At 44.3% G+C, this 22862-nt stretch overlaps 1 protein-coding gene across 1 annotated transcript in view; it reads right to left on the bottom strand.

Moving 5' to 3' along the window:
• CCDC60 (coiled-coil domain containing 60) overlaps window positions 1-22862 on the bottom strand; it is a 210346-nt gene that overhangs the window by 125577 nt on the left and 61907 nt on the right. The gene's annotated exons all lie outside the window — the stretch shown is intronic.

Below are 22862 nucleotides of genomic sequence, written 5' to 3'. Positions count from 1 at the left end.
TCTCAAAAATATAAAAAATAAAAAATAAAAAAATTTAAAAAATTAAAAAAAAAGAAAAGAAAAAAGAAGAGAGAAAAGGAAAAGAAAAAGATAATAGCATTGGATTAATGTGAGATTTCTGTGTTAACTGTATTGTGACTATGAAGGAGAATGTCCTTAGGTAATACATGCTGAACTGTTTAGGTGTGAAGTGTCTGCAACTGACTTTCAAAGGGCTCAGCTTAAAAAATTGTAAATATACACACGTATTATATATATATAGTACATATATACATGCATGTATGCATATATATACACATACGAAAAATATGGCAACATGTTAAAAACATGGCAAAAAGATAACATTGTGAATTTAAGTTAAGGGTATTTGACTGCCTGTTGTACTATTTTTGCAAACTTTCTGTAGGTTGGAAATCTTCTACAATCTTTTACAAGTTGGGGAAAGACGGTGAAGTGGCTGAAACCCCAGTCTCGGGTTTTCCTTTGCTGCAGTTCATTTGCTTGGGTCTTCTGTAAATGTCAGTGAAGCAGGACTGCCTCATGGAAGCTGTGCTTTGGGAATAAAGGAAGGGTCTGGGCTTCTTGCTGACTGACATTCAGGGTAGGAGCTTGGATGAAGCTGGGAAATAAAGGTAGGACTCATGCCCCTGAGGCTGGAGAAATTGTGGCCCAGCAGACCATACAAGTCACCACCTGTCATATAGTTTTTTGGTTGATTTGGTTGTTTTGGCTAAGTGTTGAGGCCTCGGCTACATCAGTCAGTCCCTTTTCTTGAGGAGTTAATTAAGGTCACACCCTAACCACTTCCTTTATTAGGCTCTCTGGGGCCACTGTGCACCTGCTCAGGACCAGGTACTAGTTAAATAACTAGGGGGACAGAGCCTGATTGTATCTAATAGAGCAGAAGTAACTCCATACAAGGAAACTGGGTGCTCCAGGAAGGAGGATTGCATGCCTGTCAGCCAAAAGCCAATAAAAGAGATAAAGCAAGAGAAAAAGGAAAAAGAGGGGTAGGAAGAAAAATCTTGCTGATGTAGTCCAAAAAGTAAAGATAAACTGTTTCCTCCTCCAGGCAGCATGCCAGGCTGGTTAACAAGATCTCTCTTCCTCAGGACGACTGAAGTTTGGGACCAAATCACTATTCCTCGTGGGGGATTTTCTGGTACATCATACAACGTAGCATCTCTCCTGCAAGTTACAACGATCAAAATGTCTCCAGACATTGCCAGGTGTCCTCTGGGAAGCAGAATCACCCTCAATTGAGAACACTACTGAGTTAAACTTTGATGAGGTGAGGGGTGGGAATCTCTCTTTTTTTTTCTTGAGACAGAGTTTTGCTCTTGTTGCCCAGGCTGGAGTGCAATGGCACGATCTTGGCTCACTGCAACCTCTGCCTCCAGGTTTAAGCAATCCTTCTGCCTCAGCCTCCCAAGTAGCTGGGATTACAGACACGTGCCACCACGCTCGACTAATTTTGTATTTTGTGTATAGATGGGGTTTCACCATGTTGGTCAGGCCGGTCTCAAACTCCTGACCTCAGGTGATCTGCCCATCTTGGCCCCCCAAAGTACTGGGATTACAGACATGAGCCACGTTGCCCGGCCAGGAATCTCTTTATAAAGACTCCATTCTAAATCCTGGCCCAGCCCTTGATTTGTGGGGAAATTTTTGAAAAAACTCAGGGCACCTGAAAGAAAAAATAAACAGCAAAATCAACATTCTATTTAATGCCATGCAATTTATTTGTTCTTCAGTCCTGCTTCAGGCTGGAATCCTCTTCCCACCTACAGAGTTGTTTTGAAGTAAAAAAATCTATTGAGCTGTGTGAGGAAAGTTGTAATCAGCAGGGTTTTTTTCCCCCTTCCTAAAGATTCCGATTTTTCTGTGTAAGTTCTATTTGTTCTTTGTGTAGGGGCCTCAGTAATAAAGAACTTCATTTTCTACCGTCGATGGCCATTTTGAATCTAGCTGGATATTCCTCACTGGAGTGTGTTTGTGGATGAGACCTCCCTGTTTGTCCCACAGCAGACACTGTCTTATTCTTATTCTTATTCTTATTTGCGAGAAGTCTCCTCTTGTTTCCCAGGCTGGAGTGCAATGGCGCGATCTCGGCTCACTGTAACCTCTGCCTCCTGGGTTCAAGCAATTCTGCCTCAGCCTCCCAAGTAGCTGGGATTACAGGCATGCAACACCTCGCCCAGCTAATTTGTATTTTTAGTAGAGATGGGGTTTCTCTATGTTGGTCAGGCTGGTCTCGAACTCCTGACCTCAGGTGATCCGCCCGTCTCAGCCTCCTAGAATGCTGGGATTACAGGCATGAGCCACCATGCCTGGCCAACACTGTCTCATTTAATCCTCACACCAACCCTAAGAGGAATCTTTATTCCTGTTTTCCTGAAAAGGAAACCCAGTATCTGAGAGGTTAAGTCAATTATTCAAGGTCACAGAGATAGGAAGTAGGGGAGCTCAGCACCCTCCAATACTTGATACTCTCTCCTACCCTTATCTAATCCAGGGATCAGTGAACTACAGCCTGCGGCTGGCTTTTGTATAGTACAGTTTTACTGGGCACAGTCACACCCATGTGCTTATTATTGTCTGTGAATGTTTTCCTGTTATAACAGTGAGTTTAGTAGTTATTTCAGAGGATGCACAGCCTGCATAGCCTAGGATGTTTACTATCTGGCCCTTTCCAGAAAAAGTTTACTAAGCCCTGAGCTAATTTACCAAGTCATTGACTTTGCTTCCTAGAGAGCTCTCCAATCTGTCTTCCCTCTGTTGTCTTCCTACCAGTATCATTCCCATGCTGCTGCAAGCCACCTGGACAACAGACACAGCCTCCGATGACCTCTCTCCTCCGTTCTTCTTTTCCTTGTCCATTGTCCACATAGCCGACCCTTCCAAAATGCACACCCAATCCCATGACTCCGTTGCCTAAAATGTTCCTTATTGTTTTTAGACTAAAGTCCAAAATCCTTGTTGGGAACTACACAGCTGTGTGATCTAGCTCCTGCCTTCAGTGTGATCTTGTGTTGCTCCCCTGTCCTGATCTTTATGGTCTAGCCAATGAGCCTCCCTTAAGTGTCTTGCACATTCTGACCACGGGGTCTTTGCACCTGCTACTCTCTCTTCCTGGGTTGCTTTTGTGCTATCCTTTCACTTTCAATTTCTTAGCTGTGGCTTATCCTTTAACTCTTTGCTGGGATGCATTCCTTGGTCTCTCTAAGCCTGGCAGGCTGTCATATAAGGATGCACAGGTTGGACACTGCACAACTCTGGAGAGATACACTATTTGCATTTTAGTCTATGTGAATGGAATCTCTCTTTAATCAGTGAGTGGAAAAAAAGATGTGTCTAAGTCACCTAAATTGAAAAATTATTGAAGAATTGCTACACATCAGTACTGTGCTAAGCATTTTGCATTATCAATCTCATTTACTTCTTCAACAAACAAATGAGATGGTTATTAAAAAATAACTGTCCCTTTTATAGAAGGAGAAATGGAAGGATAGATGAAGTTGTTCGAGGTTACACAATTGGTCAGTGGTCAGAACCAGGATGAGAACCCTGGTCTTCCTGCATTTAAAACTAGGTTTCAGACCAGGTGTGGTGGCTCGTGCCTGTAATCCCAGCACTTTGGGAGGCCGAGGTGGGTGGATCTCCTGAGGTCAGGAGTTAGAGACTGGCTTGGCCAACACGGTGAAATCTCATCTGTTCCAAAAGGAAAAAAAATTAGCTGGGTGTGGTGGTGCATGCCTGTAATCCCAGCTACTTGGGAAGCTGAGGGAGGAGAATCATGGAGGCAGGGGTTGCAGTTAGCCAAGATTGCACCACTGCACTCCAGCCTGGGTGACAGAGTGAGGCACCATCTAAAAAAAAGCACAGCAGAGTGATAGACAGTGCAGGGTTAGGAGGGGGCCTGGGAGAAGAGGTGAGGGATGGGGAAACTGACATCCAGAAAAGAACCCACAAGCTGCTTAAGGACTGTATTATTGTTTTTCCTGTATGAGGTACAATGTAACCTTCTCCCTCTCTTCTATGAACCCTTCAATAAAATCCCCATTATGGGCCAGGCACGGTGGCTCACGCTTGTAATCCCAGCACTTTGGGAGGCCGAGGCAGGCGGATCACAAGGTCAGGAGATGGAGACCATCCTGGCTAACACGGTGAATCCCCATCTCTACTAAATATACAAAAAACAAAAAAATTAGCTGGGCGAGGTGGCGGGTGCCTGTAGTCCCAGCTACTGGGGAGGCTGAGGCAGGAGAATGGCATGAACCCGGGAGGCGCAGCTTGCAGTGAGCCGAGATTGTGCCACTGCACTCCAGCCTGGGCGACAGAGCAACAGAGCAAGGCTCTGTCTCAAAAAAAAAAAAAAAAAAAATCTCCATTATGTACTGGCACATACGGAGTGGGGATTGTGCTTTGAGGGGCTTGACAAGCCAGGCCCCAAGGTGGGCTGGGGGAGCAGAAGTGGACGAGGGATGGATTCAGGAGAAAAGAATGTGGAGTCGGAATCCCCTCTCCATGCACCGCACCTGCGTGACCCCAGGAAAGTCATCTCTTCTGTACCTTCAGGCTCTCACCTGGCACTGCCTAGTCTTCATGCAAAGGCCGTGAGGATACTAAGAGGCCCGCTTGGTACACAAGGTTTTGTGATCCAAAACAAGCCAAGGAAATGTCACTATTACTCTCACTATACCAGGAGTACTTGTAATTTATACACATTGAATCAATTATAAGCTATGAATGAAAAATATGACTTGCGTGAGATTACGAAGATGTTCCCCCCAAAATGCCTGAAGGGCTAAGAGTATCAGTGACCCGATGGTCTGCAAAGGTAGCAATGCAGCGATATAACAGTAGGTGGCGCTAGATGCCATAGCTTTCAATCAAGTCCTGGTTTCTTTCCATCTCTGTCTCCCTCTTCTCTCACTTGATTGAAATGGAAATTGGCTGCCAGCATCGGTGAGCCCCCAGCAGCCCTGGGACTGAGCTGGCATGCCAGCAGCTAATGTGTTATCCACCCAGTTAAAAAAATTAATCAAATACATTAATCTCATAAGCTCTTCTGAAAGACTAGGTATGAGGGGCCAGCAGTCCAGCTGTCAGACTCTGGGAGCTAATGGGAATCTGTACTATGGGCGAGGGGCTGCTGTTCAAAGTCCTGGAGGAGATTCAGGAAACAGGAGCCCCGGGATGTGACAACAGCTCTATTCCGTATCGTGAACCTTGCAAATGGTGTGTCTGGAAATGTGGGAGGCTTGAGATGGCAAAGGGGCTCCAATCTGAGGGCCAGCTTCAATCTCCCCATGAGTAGTCATTCTGTCTGGAGCGTCCTCCAGTCCAGACTTATCAGAAGAAATGTCTGGGATTGATTAGCGATGTCTGCCACAGACCCAGGAGGGAACAGCAGCATCAGTGGTACCCCATTGCCATTCCTGCATGGGGGGCTTTACCTGCCTTTGCTCACTGAATCTTCGCAGCCACTCCAAAAGTTGGTAGCGTTATTATTATTATCCCTATTTTCTGATTAAGAGACCTGAGACTCGGAGAAGTTAAATAACTTGCCAGAGGCCACCCAGTGAGTGAGTGAGGGCTAGAACCAGAAGTTCGAACGTATCCAGTTGGCCGCAGGGCTCCCTTTATTGCATATTACACCACAATTTACTTCCTTTCTTGGAAATGAAAAAATTTATTTGGCAATTCATCCTGGATAAATGAAACAAAGAGTGACCCAAGAAAGTATCCTTTCACATTGCCAATGTCCTGATAAGAAGAATGTGTGTTGGTGGTTAAGCCCCCATGTGGCTTCCATCTGTTTTCTCTCTCCCTGGAAGAAGATAGAGTTGACATCTCTGCAACAATCAAGGGAACCCCCTGAAGGTCCAAAGAAACACAGCCTCCCATTGGCTAATAACTTTCAACCTCTTTTTTTTTTTTTTTTCTTATGTGAAGAGCAGAAGCAGAGCTGAGCTTAAGCCACTGGTGAAAGAGAAAAGAGCCAAGATTCAGAAGAGCTGGTCGGGGCTGGATGGGGCTTAACTCTTGGGCTGAGTTTTAGTGTGACACCAGGGATGCTGGGACATGAATTCTATGATGCTGTCCCCTGGGTGCCATTAGATGTCATTTACATGGATTACCTTCTGAGGCTCAGCGAGGGGCAAGAGCAGCTCACATATTTCTTAAATATCTATTAGGAGCTAGAAAATGTCTGAGGATATGGTGCTAAACAAGGGGCCATCCTTTCCTCAGGGATCTGGTGGTCTAGTAGGAGAGACTTAACTACAGTGTAGGGAAGTGCAGGCACCAAACACAGTGTGGGGGCTGGCAGGGTTGTTGGCAGCGATTCAGACTGTGCTGAACATAAAAACTTGGAGGGGAGGGTGTGTCAGGGCTCAGAACATGAGACCCCAAAACATGGTGCCTTGGCATGCTAATTATTTTGGATGGAAAGAGATGGGGAGGGGCTCAGAAACAAGGTCTCTCTGACTTTCTTTCCACCTCTCCTCTTTCTCCCCGAGAAGATCGATCGTAGAAACTGGAATTTCTCACCCCCAAGGTGAGAACAAGCTCCTTCTGGTTCCTTCTGTCTGAAACACCTATAGGGCAGAAAAAGTAAAACCTTTTACCTCACCCATCACAAGGGTCTTGGATGACATCCCCATAACAAAAGACATATTAATGAGAGAAAAGCATAACAATTTTTTTTTTTTTTTAAAGATAGAGTCTCACTCTGTCACCCAGGCTGGAGTGCAGTGGCGTGATCTCGGCTCACTGCAGCCTCCGCCTCCCAGGTTCAGAATATGAATGGGACTTCTCACCCCCAACATGGCTCATAGAAACTAGAACTTTGCTCTCCCAAAGCAAGCCATAAAACCTAGAAAGGCTACTGTCTGGCCTCCTCCCTTCCACCCTGATGGTTCTATGTGACACATTTCTGGTCCCATACCTGGGGTAAAAAATGTTTTACAGAGACACAGAAAAGAATGTGAACAAACAGGCCTTCCTAAGCGCACCTCCCCTTAGGTTTACTACCTTTAGATCACACCCCTTTTTATCCAATCATGTTTCTCTACCACTATCCACTCTTCTCATCAGACTTAGCATAAAAACACAATTTTCCCTAGGTCTTTGGGTCTCTATTTCTGAAGGCTCCCATGTTACATAAAACTTTGTTTAAAAAAATAAATTTGGCTGGGCGCAGTGGCTCATGCCTGCAATCCCAGCACTTTGGGAGGCTGAGATAGGTGGATCACTTGAGGCCAGCCTGGTCAACATGGCAAAACCCTGTCTCTATTAAAAAAATACAAAAATTAGCTGAGTGTAGTGGAGTGACGTGCACCTGTAGTCCCAGCTACTCGGGAGACTGAGGCAGGAGAATCGCTTGAACCCAGGAGGCCGAGGCTGCCGTGAGTCGAGATCATGCCACTGCGCTCCAGCCTGAACGACAGAGTGAGACTCCATCTCGAAAAAAATTGTTAAGCTTTTCTCTGATTAATATGTATTTTGTTATGGGGATGTCATCCAAGACCCTTGTGATGGGTGAGGTAAAGGGTTTTACTTTTTCTGCCCTATCCGTGTTTCAGACAGAAGGAACTGGAAGGAGCTGGAATGGTTGGAATGCAGAGTATGGGATGTGTGTGTTTGTGTGTTTGTGTGTGTGTGTGTGTGTGTGTGTGTGTGTATGTTTTGGGGTGTGGTGATGAAGGTTTTCCTGATGTCACCAGGCAGGAGAGAACATTCCTGGAGCTGGTAATGGTGCTTAGAAGCCATTTCAGGAAAATTAACTTAGGGATGAGGGCCCAGTGAATAAATGAAGATGAAACATTGAGTTTTCTGTTGTTGTGTTTTTTATTACTTTAGTTTTTTTTTTTTTGCAAGTGGTATTTTCAAATGGTTTAAAAAACATATCAAAAGGTATGTCACTTTTAAAAATGTATTACTTCCATCTTGTCCTCAAACCATTCATTTCCCTCCCTGGAAATGGTTAGTGTTATCAAGTTCTTGTGTATCCTTCCAGAGCGATTTGGAAACACATGCACACACTCACCTACACACACACACATTCTTTCCAACACTAGCACCTACCTTTACACAAATACACATGGCAGCATTGTTTGTGCCCTGACTTCCCCTCACATAACAATGTATCTTGGAGAGTGTCAGGGTATTGAGTATCGTGGGGCTATAGGGAGGCTGGAGCAGGTGGATGCTGAACTCTCGAGTCTTTGGAGCTGAATCTGGGAACAAGAATGGTGGCTAAGAACCTGTCATTAATGTATGGATTGGAGCTCTTGAGAAGTGGATGGAATTGGAAGTTAAGGTAAGGAGTGTTGAATTAGCTGTCAGAGAGGGAGGTGGGGAAAGGGGGCAGAGAGAGAGAAAGAATGAGGAGACACACAGAGAGAGGCAGGCAGACAGGGACAGAAAGAGACAGAGAGGGGGGCCGTAGAAGGAGGAGGGGAGAAGAGGATACTAAGATTATGAAGGTTAGAAGGCCAAAGACTGACACAGGGGAAAATGGTCAAGGAACACAGAGGACCAAGAAGATACAGAAAAGCCTGCCTGTTTCTGTGAATAAAGTTTTATTAGAACACAAGAAAATGGATATTGAGTGAAATCACAGTCTTCTATGTTTGCAAAATGTCAAATCATTTATCTTTTTGCATTTCTTAATTGTTTGTTGGTGTGAGGGCTGGAGCACATTTTGGGGACAATAAAGATGTCATTCGTTAAGGGCTTGCTGCTGCCTGGTGGCTGCAATGCCTCCTCTTCTTCACTGCAAGGGAGACCTTCAGTAGATAACCAGGCAACTTTCCAAGGTGTTACTGAAGTTCTTTAGGCTGTCACAACTTGCTGGGGTGGGGGAGGGTGCGTCTAGTAAGTAGATGCCCATGATGCTGCTAAGCGTCCTACAGCGTACGGGACAGTCCTTCCCCCACAAAGCTGTATCAGCTCCAAATTGTCAAAGAGTGCTGAGGTTGAGCAACACTGTTGCCAAGACAAGTGCTCTGTTTTTATTTGTCCTGGAGATCCTGGGGCACCCAGCACCTAGGTTGGTGAGGATCAGGATCTAGGTTTTGCTTTCCCCTACACCGGAGTCTGTGGTAGGCTGCCTCTAAGATACCCGCCAGGATCCCCACCTCCTGGTACTCACACCCTTGTGTGATCCGCCCCCCCCCGGAGGTTGGGCTGAGCCCAGTAACTCACTTCTAATGACTAGAATATGGCAAAAGTGTTGCAATGTCCCTCTGAGATGAGGTTACAGGATAAACATGGCTTCTGTCTTGGGCACCTGCTCTTGATCTGGGTAAAAAAACAGCTTCCAAATTGTGAGCTTCTGTTTGGGAGAGGTCCACCGTCATTGTGGTTCTCGCTATTACTTTTAAATGGCAGAAACCACAATTACGTTAGCACCAACCTAATACATCTCTACCCTACAGCCAGAAAGCACTTGATACCAGCCAGTAGCCAAGTGTGTGAGCTCAGGAGTGAGCCGTCTCCCTGTTGAGTCTTGAAATAACTGTAGGCCCAGCTGCCATCTTCATTATGGCCTCAGGAGATCCTGAACCAGAGGCTCCCAGCTAAGCTGTGCCTAGATTCCCGACCCACAGAGATTGTGAGATAATCAATGTTTGTTGCCTTAAGCTGCTAAGGTTTAGAGTAATATGTCACATGGAAATATGTAACTGAAATATAGCTATACAGTAATAAACTCCCCACAAGAAACAGTTGATGATTTGGGTTACATAAACTCATTTACTTTCTCTTTAGGGGCTAGTCACAAAATTAATAGCACTTTTTTGACTGTGTCAGTCTCCCCTATTGGCAAGAAAAATGTGTTGGTCTGTTTCAGGGTGTGAGCTATTACCTGGCTCCCATATGCATTAAAAAAAACACCTTTTCAATTTTAATAAAATAAAGCATAGAAAACGTTTTTAATTTTAATTTAATTTAATTTTTTGTCCACGGCCTGGGCATGAGTTGGTTGTAAACAAGATCATTCCATAACTGAACTACCACAGGAGACAGTAGATTGTAGTACTGAAAAGCACAGACTTTAGATTCAGACAGACTTGGTTTTCAATCCCAGCTCTGCCATTTGCTAACTGTTAGTTTGGGCAAGAGCCATAAGAAATACACCTTCTGAAGTGCCCATTGTATAGGTTAAAAAAAAATCACTACCAAGGTATGGAGGGGCAGAGTGACTGCATATAACTACAGAGTCAGGAAATGAACTCAGTGGTGATCATTAAGTAAAACAACTACTGGGTCGTTTGCAAAGTAAGCAAGTAGAAGAACAATCTGGGGCTTTCTTAATTGGTACATATGCATGCCTGTGTGCTTGGATAGATACAACATATTTTTAGTAATTAATTAATTTATTTTTGAGACAGGGTCTTGCTCTGTCACCCAGACTGGAGTGCAGTGGCATGATCATGGCTCACTGCAGTCTCAAGCTCTTGGGCTCAAGTGATCCTCCTTCCTGAGCCTCCCAAGTAGCTGGGACCAAGGCACGTGCCATCATGTCTGGCTAATTAAATTTTTTTCTTTCTTTCTTTTTTGTAGAGGTGAGTTGTCCCTATATTGCTGAAGCTAGTGTTGAACTCCTAGCCTCAAGTAATCGTCCTGCCTTGGCTTCCCAAAGTGCTGGGATTATAGGTGTGAGCCACAGTGCCTGACCAGATACCTCATCTTATAATTTTAATTTTCCCACTGAACTTGGTCACCTGGCTTCTGGTGTTGTCAAGCTCCACTTATGTACACACACCCCACCTGGATGGGACATTCATGCCAAGGGCAGTCAGAATATACCCCTCTATGGCCCTGGATGTCCCCTCAGTGTTCTCTACTGACCCCACTGGCATCATGGTGACTGTTCTGGCACCTCTCATGATGAGAAGATATTTGTCCTCAGCTGTCCTTAAAGTGGTATTTCCAGCCAGTGTGTTATGAACATTGAATGCTATAAAGACTCACTGCTGATGAAGGAGCTCTATAAACATGAAACCAAAATGCAACCGTGATGCCTGTCACCATCTCTCAGTCCCTGGAGGAAGTATAGAAACTCTAGTGTATTGTATCCTCTGGTGCTCCGGCTTCAGCCTGAGGATCAATAGGGGTATGTAGGTAAGTGGGTGAGGCTGGAGCACCAAGACTTGGCTTATATTTATGAAGTAAAAAGAAAACCAAGCCGCTCCAATTTAAAACCTTTTTTTTTTTGCTATATTCAGCTTATTTTTATTACGTTTTGTATTCATATTTTAAACATATTCAAAACCACTGATTTAAGCAGCTATTCCTCTTACATTGTAAATTCTGTGTTTTCTCTTTCCTCCTCTGGATTCTAGCATTGCAATGTATGCGAGGAGTATGACCTTGTCACATTGTGTTTTTGGTTTCAGGCACAATGCCAAACGAAGAGTGGCTTCTTGGCAGTTATTTGTTCAGTGAGTGGGTGAAGGGATGAAAATAAAACTTCAATATGTGTTGATTTTTCAACTTTTAGACAACTCAGAGACAAAGCCTGGGAAACTGAATTATGGGTATGGCATGTGAATGCTATTGATCTTGACAATGTAAAAATAGGAGTAAAGACGCAAGGAGAGCTGATGAGACCCTCATCTCTTCCACAAAGTAAGGAGTCAAAGACACTCTGTAGGGTGAATGAGGCAAGAAGCACAAATGTATCCTCTCTCTCTCTCTCTTTCTATATATGTGTGTGTGTGTGTGTGTGTGTGTGTATAGAGATGCATGTATATGTGTGTGTGTGTATATATATATATGTATATATATTCTGTTTGTTTTGAGACAGTTTCCCTCTTGTCGCCCAGGTTGGAGTGTAATGGCACAATCTCTGCTCACCATAATCTCCACCTCCCTGGTTCAAGTGATTCTCCTGCCTCAGCCTCCTGAGTAGTTGGGATTATAGGCATGTGCCACCACTCCTAGCTAATTTTGTATTTTTAGTAGAGATGGAGTTTCTCCATGTTGGTCAGGCTGGTCTTGAACTCCCAATCTCAGGTGATCCGCCCAACTTGGCCTCCCAAAGTGCTGGGATTACAGGCGTGAGCTACCACACCTGGCCTCATCTGTATTTTTAAATTACAGAATTAACCACTAGGGGAGCTAAAGGTAAGGCTACTTTTGGAGGGATGGGAGTTAGGGGTGGGGAGTGGTGTGGGGATGCAGGAACTAGATCCTCATCTTTCACAGCAGAAAATTATTCAAGTCTTAAATGCATAAACTAAGAAACACAGGTAACATATAATTTAGAGGCACAGGTCATTGGAAGAAGTAGCAAAAAGTGTTAGACATGGCTGCCCTGAGGTGTGCCATCAAGGATGAGAAGAGGGCAGGGAAGAGAGACTCCTGCTTTACAGCAGAAGATTTTTGATGATATATATATTTTTAAAAATCTGTGTATGTTTTACATTAATTTTCTAAAAACTAAGAGAGTTTGACAGCCCTAGCTGGCATTAAAATACAGAGCCCTACTTTGTTCCTGCAAAAATCAACAAGCACAACAAGCCTTGTCATATCCATGCTCATTTCAGAGTCAAGACAAAATTAATTTGGAAAAGAAAATACAGCCGGGGAACAGAGTTAGCAACCTCAGGAAATTCAGGGAAATGTAATTGAGTAAGAATTATCTCCTTAATTACTTCTGACCAAATCAATAACAATGCTGGATGAGAAACCACAGTTGCCACCAATGAGGATCAAGTCTCTGAGAAACTAATTGGGGTTCAGGCTTGTTTGAAAAGCAAAATACCTTCCTCTTCATCGTTAGCAAACACGGTTCCTGGGGGTGTGCGCAGAGACAGAAGACTGCAGTTTGCAGCCGGGGGTGGAGAAGTGAGCTGAACTTGCTTATTATTTTGAGACGTGAAAGCCTGAATAGAGGAGTCCCTTTCGCCAAAGAGGTGCACGTGTGGATGCCCTTGATGATGTCAAATGCTCATTTTCATGCTTTCCTGGGGCTAATCAGAGACCCAAGCAGGTTCATCATGCAAATTAGAAGGAGGTGAGCCAAACGCCACAAAGGCAGGTGAGGGAGCAGTTTTGTTTGCAGAGCACAAGCTTTTTGTGGGAACTGCAAAGATTTCTTTCAAACCATCTCCATGTGCCTTTGGGGAGGGAGAGGTGAGGATCTTTGTCTCTAAGGGGCACTGCTGGGCACAACCTTCTAGATCTCTTATTGTTCTGGAGCTGGGTTAAGATCTTATCTAGAGCTGAGATTCAAGAGTGCCCTATCTGCCTAACCTCCAAGAGACCTCCCTGTCCTCATCCCTGTTGGGGTCTCTTGGCAACTAACCAGGACCTTCTCAAGTCCGGCTCATACTTGGTGCCTTGCTCCTTGCTCTTCTGACCTGTGGACTTGTCAATAAATCATCCTCACTGTCCAGATATTTCTCCATTCAGAAAGGTCTTCCTGATCCCCTCTGGGGGTCCCAGCTAAGAGCTAGGAAACACACACCCACCCCAAAACTCCCTCTCAGAGTCTCACTGATGGCAGGGTGGTGAGGGGGAGGTAGGTAGACAATAAAGCAGTTACAGTACCATATGATGTAGCTGTGGTGGGAGTGAGGGAGCTGGGGGTGTGAGCGCACAACTGACCCAGCAAGGGTAGAGGGACAGTCAGAAGGATAAACAAAATGACTTTTTTTTTGGAGACAGAATCTTACTCTGTCATCCAGCCTGGAGTGCAGTGGGGTGATCTCGGCTCACTGCAACCTCAGCCTCCCGGGTTCAAGTGACTCTCCTGCCTCAGCCTCCCAAGTAGCTGAGATTACAGGCATGTGCAACCATGCCCAGCTAACTTTTTTGTATTTTTAGTAGAGACAGAGTTTCGCCATGTTGGCCAGGCTGTTCTCGAACTCCTGACCTCAAGTGATCCGCCCACCTCGGCCTCCCAAAGTGCTGGGATTCTAGGCATGAGCCACCATGCCTGGCCTAAATGAAATGACTTTGTTTAGAGTTCTGAAGGATGAGGAATGATTAGTATGTGAGGTGATGGATATGTTAATTAGCTTGATTCAATCATCCCCCAATGTATACATACATCAAAACATCATGTTGTATGCCATAAATATATACAATTTTTCATTTTTCAGTTGAAAAAATAAATAAAAGAAGAGGAAGGAGGAAGATGTGCTAGGCAGAGGGGACAGCATTTGCAAAGATTGGGATGGAGGTGAGTGAGAGCTTGATAGTGAAGGTGGCTCAGTCCAGCTGGGGCATCCCGATAGGGTTGGTGGAGGGGAGGAGTGAGGAACCAGGGAGCTGCAGGAAGGGCCAAATCATGAATGTGACAACAGCTGGGATCTGGGATTTTATGCTGAGGGCACAGGGGGAAGATGGGCTGAGGGGTTTGATCATGGCTGCTGGGACTCTCCCCAGGCCACTGTGATTGGGAGTGGGACACCAATTTGTAGCTGTGTGATTAAAGCTCTACGTTATGCTCTTAGACTCCAAGCCCAGGAAATCTGCAGACTGGCAGCTAGACTGTACTAGTCTCCTCCAAGGCGTAGACGCGCCAATCAACTCCCCAGGGGAGCCTTCCTATCTCACCTTCCATCCATGTGGCTTCAGAGGTGAACACTGGATGCAGGCCCAGTCAGTCAGAATATTCCACCTCCCTGGCTTCAGGGAGGATCTTAGTTTTTTATGAGTCTGAGACCCAAAGAAAGACCAAAGTATTTTGTCTCAGGCCATTTGCTGCTGCTCTTGGGAAAGGGAAGATCTCTTTCAGCTGGGGCTGCTCCCATGGAAGAATGTCAGCCTAGAGCTCTTGGTGACTATCTTGGCCATCAACTTGGTAAAGCCTGCCTGAGAATGAAGGCAACACAGAAGAAAGAAGAATATGTATCTGGAGATAATGTTTAAAGATAATTTTCTCTTTTGTGTAGGCCACATTGTATTGGGGTTTTCTATCATTTGCAACTAGCAGGATCTTGATTTGACCATAATTTTGTTAGCATATTGCAAATATTTTTGTCGAGATAACCCCAAACTACACCCCTGGAGAGTTACACTAGTTCCCTGTGGCTAAACCAAAATCCATGGGAGATCGTTCATCTAAAAATTGTCAGAGATCATCAGCATTGAGAGATTACCCAACACGACACCTCCATCACATGACAGACACACTAAAAACAGCTGCCATTTACCTACTAAGTGTCTTACTAAGTGCATACTATGTGCTACCCACTTAGTTTTACACATGTTAATTCCATTTACCCTTGCAATATGTTTTGTAGGATAGGGCTGCCATTATCTCTGTTTTACAGAAGAGAAAACAGAGGTCCAGAGAGGTTAATTTCCAGTTACATGACAGAGTAAGGAACAAAGGTGGGGTTCAAACACAAACTGCACGTTGGCTCTAAAGCTTGTACTCTCTCTGCTTCACCAACAGATGTGCAATCCAAGACTCAGAGAAGCTGGAGAATTTCCCTAATGTCACACAGCAAAGGAATGGAAGAATACACGATCCTCTCCTCCCAACATGTCACCCAGCAGGTGCAGTAAGTCAAAGGGCAGGGTATGGGATTTGGAGTTATACAGACCTGAGTTCACTAGCCAGGTCTTTGGCAGATAAGATTACCCTTTGAGCCTCAGTTTCCCTGTGTGCAAGGAGAGAATAATCACAGAGCCTACTTCATAGGCTTGTGATGGAGAATCAACGAGGTGATGTGTGTATAAAGTTCTCAGGACAGAGCCAGGTTTATGGGGGCTCTCAATAAATGTTAATGGTGAATGTAATTGTTACAATTAATAAACTGTGCTGTTAATGAAGGTATAAAATGCAGGTGATCTGCCACATGACCACAGGCTAGTTGCTGAATTACAGTGGCCATTGGTCCCACTGGTAAAATAGGGTTATTATCTGCCTTTTGCTCATGACACCAGGGCGTTATAAGAATTAATTAGCAGCTTTACAATGTGCTGTGCGCTTTGATGCTTTATAAACAGAGAAATGTGATGGTTGAATATTTATATGATATCCATTATTGAGGATACTTGAATTGCTTTACTGATGTTAAAATAAATTCAACCTTCCAAAAGTGGATAAATCTATCTGAGTCAAACAAAAGAAGACTGAGCTTTTATTATCTGCCAACACCTTAGAAACCCACAACAACTGGACATCTGGACATCCATAGGCTGATCTCAATGCCCGTGTCTTGAATGTAGAAAGAGATGCTGAGATTGTGGGGCTGTCTCTTCCTCCAGATGTGAGTTCCTTCGGGGCTAAGATTACGTCTTGTCTTGCAGTAGATCCCCAGCCTTGAGTACAGGATTTGATACCCGGCAAGTACTAGATAAATGCTTGATGAATGAAAGGATGGATGGATGGACAGATGGATGGACAGTTGGATGGATGAATGGGATCCTGAACCTCTTGTTGGTAGGAGATTAGATGGGTCTGGTCTCAAATGCTTGTGCCAAAGTAGATGGGGAGTCACATCAGGTATTGGGAGAGAAAACCACTCAGACAGTGTGGTAAATTGGAAGGACACTTGGCATCACACAGACCTGGGTAACCAGCTCTGTGACCATGGGCCTTGGACCAAGCCCCTCTTTCTTCATCTGAGAATGTTGATAGTGTCTTTGAGCCAAAAGTAACAGGAAACTCCATTCACTCTTGCTTACACATAAGGAAATTTATTACTCCATGTAAGAAGAAGTACAGAGTAGGATTTGGGATTTCAGGGTTGACTTTGATGGTCTGTCATGTCACTGAGCTCTGCACAGAGTCAATTGCCCACAGAATTAGCCTCATCCTTAGACATCTTCCCCTCATGGTTGTAAAGTGGCTTCTGGCAGCAACCAGGGTCAAGGCTTCTTTCCCCTACCCATTGGCCCAAATGGGCTCCGGGATGCCCATCATTTGAACCAGTTGTTGGCTAAGCGAATAAGACAGCTATGACTGGCCAAGACCAGTGCTGCTCAAGCTGTGGTCCATGAACCAACACCAGCAGCATCACTTGGGGGCTTATTACACCTGCAAATTCATGGACTACATTCTGATCAGGTGAATTAGAACTTCTGGTGTGGACCAAGGAATCTCCACTTTCAGGCATTCCTATGGCTGTTAAAGTCTGAGAACCACTGGATTAAACTCAACTGGGAGGGGAGAGACAACTACAAAATGCAGGTGATAATGCCAACTTTAGAGGGTTGCTAAGAAAACAAATAATATCACATATGTAAAAGACAATCACACAGTAGGTGCTTAATACATTTTGGTTTCCTTCATTTCTTTCCCCTTTCAGCGATATTGAAATATTTACTCTTCTCCACCAGTCATCCTCCTCCACCCAGTGCTAAATATCCTCATGCTGCTCTGAACTATGGAAACCAACCTGTAGGCTAATTTATACTAAGGTGGGAGTGACACATGGCATCACTAGCTTAGTAGCATTTTCACCTTGAAAATGGAGAGCATGGAGTGCACGATACTCAATCTAAAAGGATGCTTGGCAAATGGTGTAATCTTAGGCAAGTAGCAAGTTTTGGTGTGTAGGGGTATGTTTTAGTGTGGACTATGCTGCTCCATCCTCAGATCATACCCCATAGGTAATTTCCTACTCTGGCCATACTGAAGGGACCAGTTGGCTAAGCTGGATGCCTGGTGGCAGCCATATGAACATGGGGTGCAATGTGGGAGGGCTGAGGTTAGCCAGGCTGATGGCATTGCCTACATCCTTCCCTTCCCCCTGTCTTCAGAGCCCTGTTGGGGACTGTTAGGGAGAACATAGCCCCTCTTGAGGCTTTGATCTTTGGCTCTGCAAGTTCCAGATTCCCTTTGAAGTATAATTATAATTAAAAGGAAAATCCCAAGCAGACACCAGATGAGGTCTGCACCCGACAGGCGCTGTTGGCAGAGTTTCCTAAGTCAACAGCTGGCTCCGCATGTCAGGCTCAAAGGAAAAAAAAGAAATTGGCCACTCATTTGAAGGAACTTTATTCTGAATGAGCTGGAACTGTAAAGGTCCCTTAATCCCTGGAGAAAAGAACAGATGGGAGGGCAAGGGAAATGTTGGCAGTGAAAAGAAGATTAATTAAGTTGGATCCCAGTTCCCTGTTTCAGCAGGAGGTTCCCCTCTGGGTCCTGGGTGCATCTCCTTTTAAGCACCCCATGAACTAAGAGGGTGACCCCAGTTTGTCATCCAGGCTTCCAGAGCTGGTTCTTTATCCTAAACTAGGATAAATTAAGACTTCTTCTTTGGGATCAAGATAAATTGGGGCCTCTTGAATTGAAATATTCACAACCCTCTGCCCTTCATCCTCTATTTTTTTTTCTCAATAGTTTTTGTTTGTTTGAAAAACTTCCTTTGGCATTGCATGGCCCTAAATTTCAGGTCAGCATCATCACTGTGTGACTCTGGGCAAGTTAGAACCTCCCCATGCATCAATTTCCTCATCTGTAGAAAGGAGACATTCATAATATTGCCTTTCTTTTTAGAGGTATGAGAATTACAGCTAAGGAATTCTAGGTACCTCGCATAGTACCTGGCATTTAGTGTATGCTTAATAAATGCTGTCTATTAAGACAATTACAGGCTCTGCCAATAAGCTTCTCGGCTCTTGAAGGCCTAAACTAAACCTTCCTACAAAGAGTCAGTATGCATTAAACAATCTTAAGACTATAAAGGGATCCTCAAGACAGATTATCTAATTGTAAAATTCTAGTTTCACCACTTAATAGTGTCCATGACCACTTTTATCAGTGAAAAGGAAAAGTGAGCAATTTGATTTTTTTTTAAAGGAATGGAGTCTTGCTCTGCTGCCCAGGCTGGAGGGCAGTGGTGCCATCACAGCTCACTGCAGCCTGGAACTCCTGGGCTCAAGTGATCCTCCCGCCTCAGTATCTTGAGTAGCTAGGACCACAGGCACACACCAGACACCTGGCTAATTATTTAAATTTTTTTGTGGAGACTGGGTCTCACTATATTGCCTAGGCTGGTCTTAAACTCTTGGCCTCAAGTGATCCTCCTGCCTCGGCCTCTCAAAGTGCTGGGATTACAGGCATGAGCCCCCGTGCCTGGCCCAATTTGATCTTTGAGGTCCCTTCTAATGGGACTCACTGTGTCATTATGACCCCCTTCTTTCTGGGAAATGGCCCACGCAAAGTCCTTGGTATGACAGTGGGTCACTGTTCCACTGCTGTATCCATGACCCATTCCCCCTCTGTGGGGCTGGCTTTCCGGCTGGTCTCCTAGGTTCCCACTACCACTCTCACCTCTACACGATCTGGAGTGGGTTGAATAGTGTCCCTCTGAAACTCACACCCAGAATGGGACCTTATATATTACCTTTACAGATGTAATTAGTCAAGAAAAGTCATACTAAATTAGGCCCTAATCCGATGGCTGGTGCCTTTACAAGAAAAGGAGAGGATAAGGCCAGGTGCAGTGGCTCAGGCTTGTAGTCCCAGCACTTTAGGAGGCTGAAGCAGGTGAATCACTTGAGGTCAGGAGTTTGAGACCAGCCTGGCCAGCGTGGTGAGACTCAGTCTCTACTAAAAATACAAAAATTAGCCAGGTGAGGTGGTGGGCGCCTGTAATCCCAGCTACTCGGGAGGCTGAGGTAGGAGAATCGCTTGAACCCAGGAGGCGGAGGTTGTAGTGAGCTGAGATTGAGCCACTGCACTCCAGCCTGGGCAACAGAGCGAGACTCCGTCTCAAAAAAAAAAAAAAATAGAAAAGGACACATGATGAAGGAGAATGCCATGTGGAGATGGAAGTGGAGACTGGAGTGATGAGGCTACAAGCCAAGAAACACCAAGGATTGCAGGAGCCACCAGAAGTTGGGAGAGAGGCATGGAACATGAGAGCTTCCAGAAGAAACCAACCCTGCTGACATCTTGGTTTTAGACTTCTTATCTCCTGAGCTGGGAGAGAAGAAATATCTGTTGTTTTGAGCTACCCATTTGTGATCATTGGTTATGGCAGCCCTAAAAACTAATGTACCATCTTTCTATAGAATAAAACTCATTACCATGCTGGTATGGTTTGGGTCTTTGTCCCTGTCCAAATTTCATGTCAAATTGTAATCCTCAATGTTGGTGGGTCCTAGTGAGAGGTGATTGGTGCATGGGGGTGGATTTCCTCTTTGGTGCTGTTCTTGTGATACTGAGTTACCGCAAGATCTGGTTGTTTAAAAGTGTGTGGCACTTCCCCTCTTTTTCTCTCTTCCCCCTTTGGTAAGACGGGCCTGCTTTCCCTTTGCCAGAAGCCAGCATCATGCTTCCTGTACAGCCTGTGGAACTATGAGCCAGTTAAACCTCCTTTCTTTATAAATTACCCAGTCTCAGGTATTTCTTTACAGTGGTGCAAGAATTCTCTGATACACATACTCTTGCTCAAGACCCTTCAGTGGCTTCTATGGATCACAAAGCAAAGCCTCAATTCTTCAGGGTGTTCTATAGAGTCATTCATGACTTTGCATCTGTTGATTGCATCTCTGCTGACACACACTCTTTTCTGCAGCCACTCTGAATACTTCTGAAACACTCTGAGCTCCTGGAAACACATTACACCTTCTGTAGGCAATGCTGCTTCTCTCTTCTCTCACTTGGAAAACTACTCATCCTTCAAGACCCAACTTAAATATCATCACCATTATGAAGCCTTCCTAAGCAACCCCTTCTTCAATTCTCCCTCCACTGGCTGAGTTAGTCATGCTTCTCTGTGTTTCCAGAGCATATTGATCAAGTCTCTCTTCTTGGAACACTGAGCTCATGCACTAAAGTTACTTGTTTTATGCATCTGCCTCTATTCAGGTAGGGGTCTGATCCTGAGATCAGAGCTGGTCTTGTCTTTGTAAGGGATCAATGAGTGTTTGTTGCTTGACTAAATGAAAGTTGCAGGGAAATGACATTATTTAACAGGAGATGCAACAGCTGGAAGGTGGCAAGGACAAAAAGGACATGAAAGAGATATTCAATTTTCCTATTCAGTCTTGGGGACACCAGTTGCCCATATGGTCATGCATGCCATGCCTCGGTCACCCATGAGAATTACTGTTTTCTGTATTTCCAGGGGGGTATTTATTCTGGGAGTAACTAGAAAGTGCAACTGTGCTTTTAGGGGATGCCTGGGGGGCAGTGAGAGGTCTCCTTTGGCTTTGCCGGAAGCATGGTGTCCCTGCCTGGACTACCACATGGTGGGTGGACGCTAAGCATGCAGATCCCTTGAAGCATGAAAGTACCCACTGTTTGCTTTGTAACAGGTAGAAGGAACTAGGGAAAATGCTTTTAAGAAGAAAAAGGAGAGATGTTTGGGAGACAAGAGACAATAATGTGGATTTTAGTATCAGACAGATATAGGTTTCAAATCTTCAAGCTTCTGCTTCCCGGTGGAGTGACCTTGGACAAGTCCTTTATCTTCTCTGAGCCTCTACATTCTCATTTCTACTATGGTGAAGGTGCTTATAACAATACTTGCTTTGCAGTACAGTTGTAACAATTAAACTTAGTGAACACAGAATGCCTGGCATGTAGCAAGCTATCGGTAAATGGAATCTGTCATTTTTTATCTAGCATGATGATTAGCAGTTCCACAAATATTTTCTGGGGGCCTGTTAAGGGCCTGTCATAGTTCCAGCATCTTGAGACTCTAAAATGCATAAGCTCAAGATGATCAGGGCTGTTAAACACTGTTTTACAATACCAAAGGTGGTGTGTGTGAGTGCTCACTTTCTGAAGGTGCTGGTTAAAGTCTGACGGCTTCATTGTAGCCCGGTTGCACCAGAAGAGGTCATCTGACCTTGTGTCATTTATTAAATGAATCCTTATTTCCTTGCTCTATCCCTTCACTGAAAATGTCACACAAAAGCAGGAAGCTCCAGACTGATATTTCTTTCCTCTTGAAGCCTGTCCAGGTGTGGGCACGAGTTGCCACTTTGAAGGCTCTTTTCTAAGCCACTGGGAGAAAATTTCATTTGCAAAGCTTTCCCTGTGTCTTTCTCTCCAAGGGCGAGTTGATTAAGCATGTTCATCTGCATTTATTCCATGTACATTTCAAAAGTTGTTTACTGCAGCTACATTTTAAAAATATAAACATGCTCCCTGTTTAATGCAGGTACAAATCTCCAGGATGTGCATTTTTGAGCCTAGGGCGTAGGTGGAGACGCAGACAAAATAAATACTATTCGGGAGCAGTGAAAGCAAAACAACGAATCATTTGTGAAAGAGAGAATGACTGCAGGAAGTATAAAATCAGAAATACGCTGTGGAACTCTTGGATGCTATTGTGAAATGCATTTTCCCCCTCCTCCCTTTCCAAGGAAAACTTAAACCGTATTTCCTGCACGATGAAATCTTTGAAATGGCTCAAATCTCATTTTAACAAAAACACATGATTGAGTTTGTCAAACTAGAGATTTAATGAGCTGTAAAATGTATTATGAGTACCTGGCAACCCTCAGAATTCTTTTTTTTTTTTTTTAAATCTGTGCATTTTATTTTACCTAAATTATACCTCAATAAAAAACAAATATGGGTAAAATACATTATAGCAGAAAAAGTTGTAAGATACAGACTCTCTCTGAGCAGGAGTACAGTGACTTTTTAGGGAAACCCAAAGTCAACAAAGGAGATAGAAACAAGGACGTTAACGGAATTTGAAGCCTTTATCACCTATAGCCACCATAAACATTAAAGATAGCCCAACTCCTAGCCAGATTAATATAAAAGTTTACACTAAAGGACTATTTATATTATGTCTGACTTTCAACAACAGAATGAAGTGGGAAGCAGTTTTTCTTTTTCTGTTCTTTGAGTTTGGTTACAATTGGTATTATTAATTCTTTACATATTTGGCACAATCCGCCAGTGAAGCCACTTGGAT

This window comes from Colobus angolensis, unplaced genomic scaffold, assembly GCF_000951035.1.
Source record: "Colobus angolensis palliatus isolate OR3802 unplaced genomic scaffold, Cang.pa_1.0 Scaffold79, whole genome shotgun sequence".
In the NCBI taxonomy this organism is placed as follows: domain Eukaryota; kingdom Metazoa; phylum Chordata; class Mammalia; order Primates; family Cercopithecidae; genus Colobus; species Colobus angolensis.
This window is presented reverse-complemented; position numbering and strand designations above follow the sequence as displayed.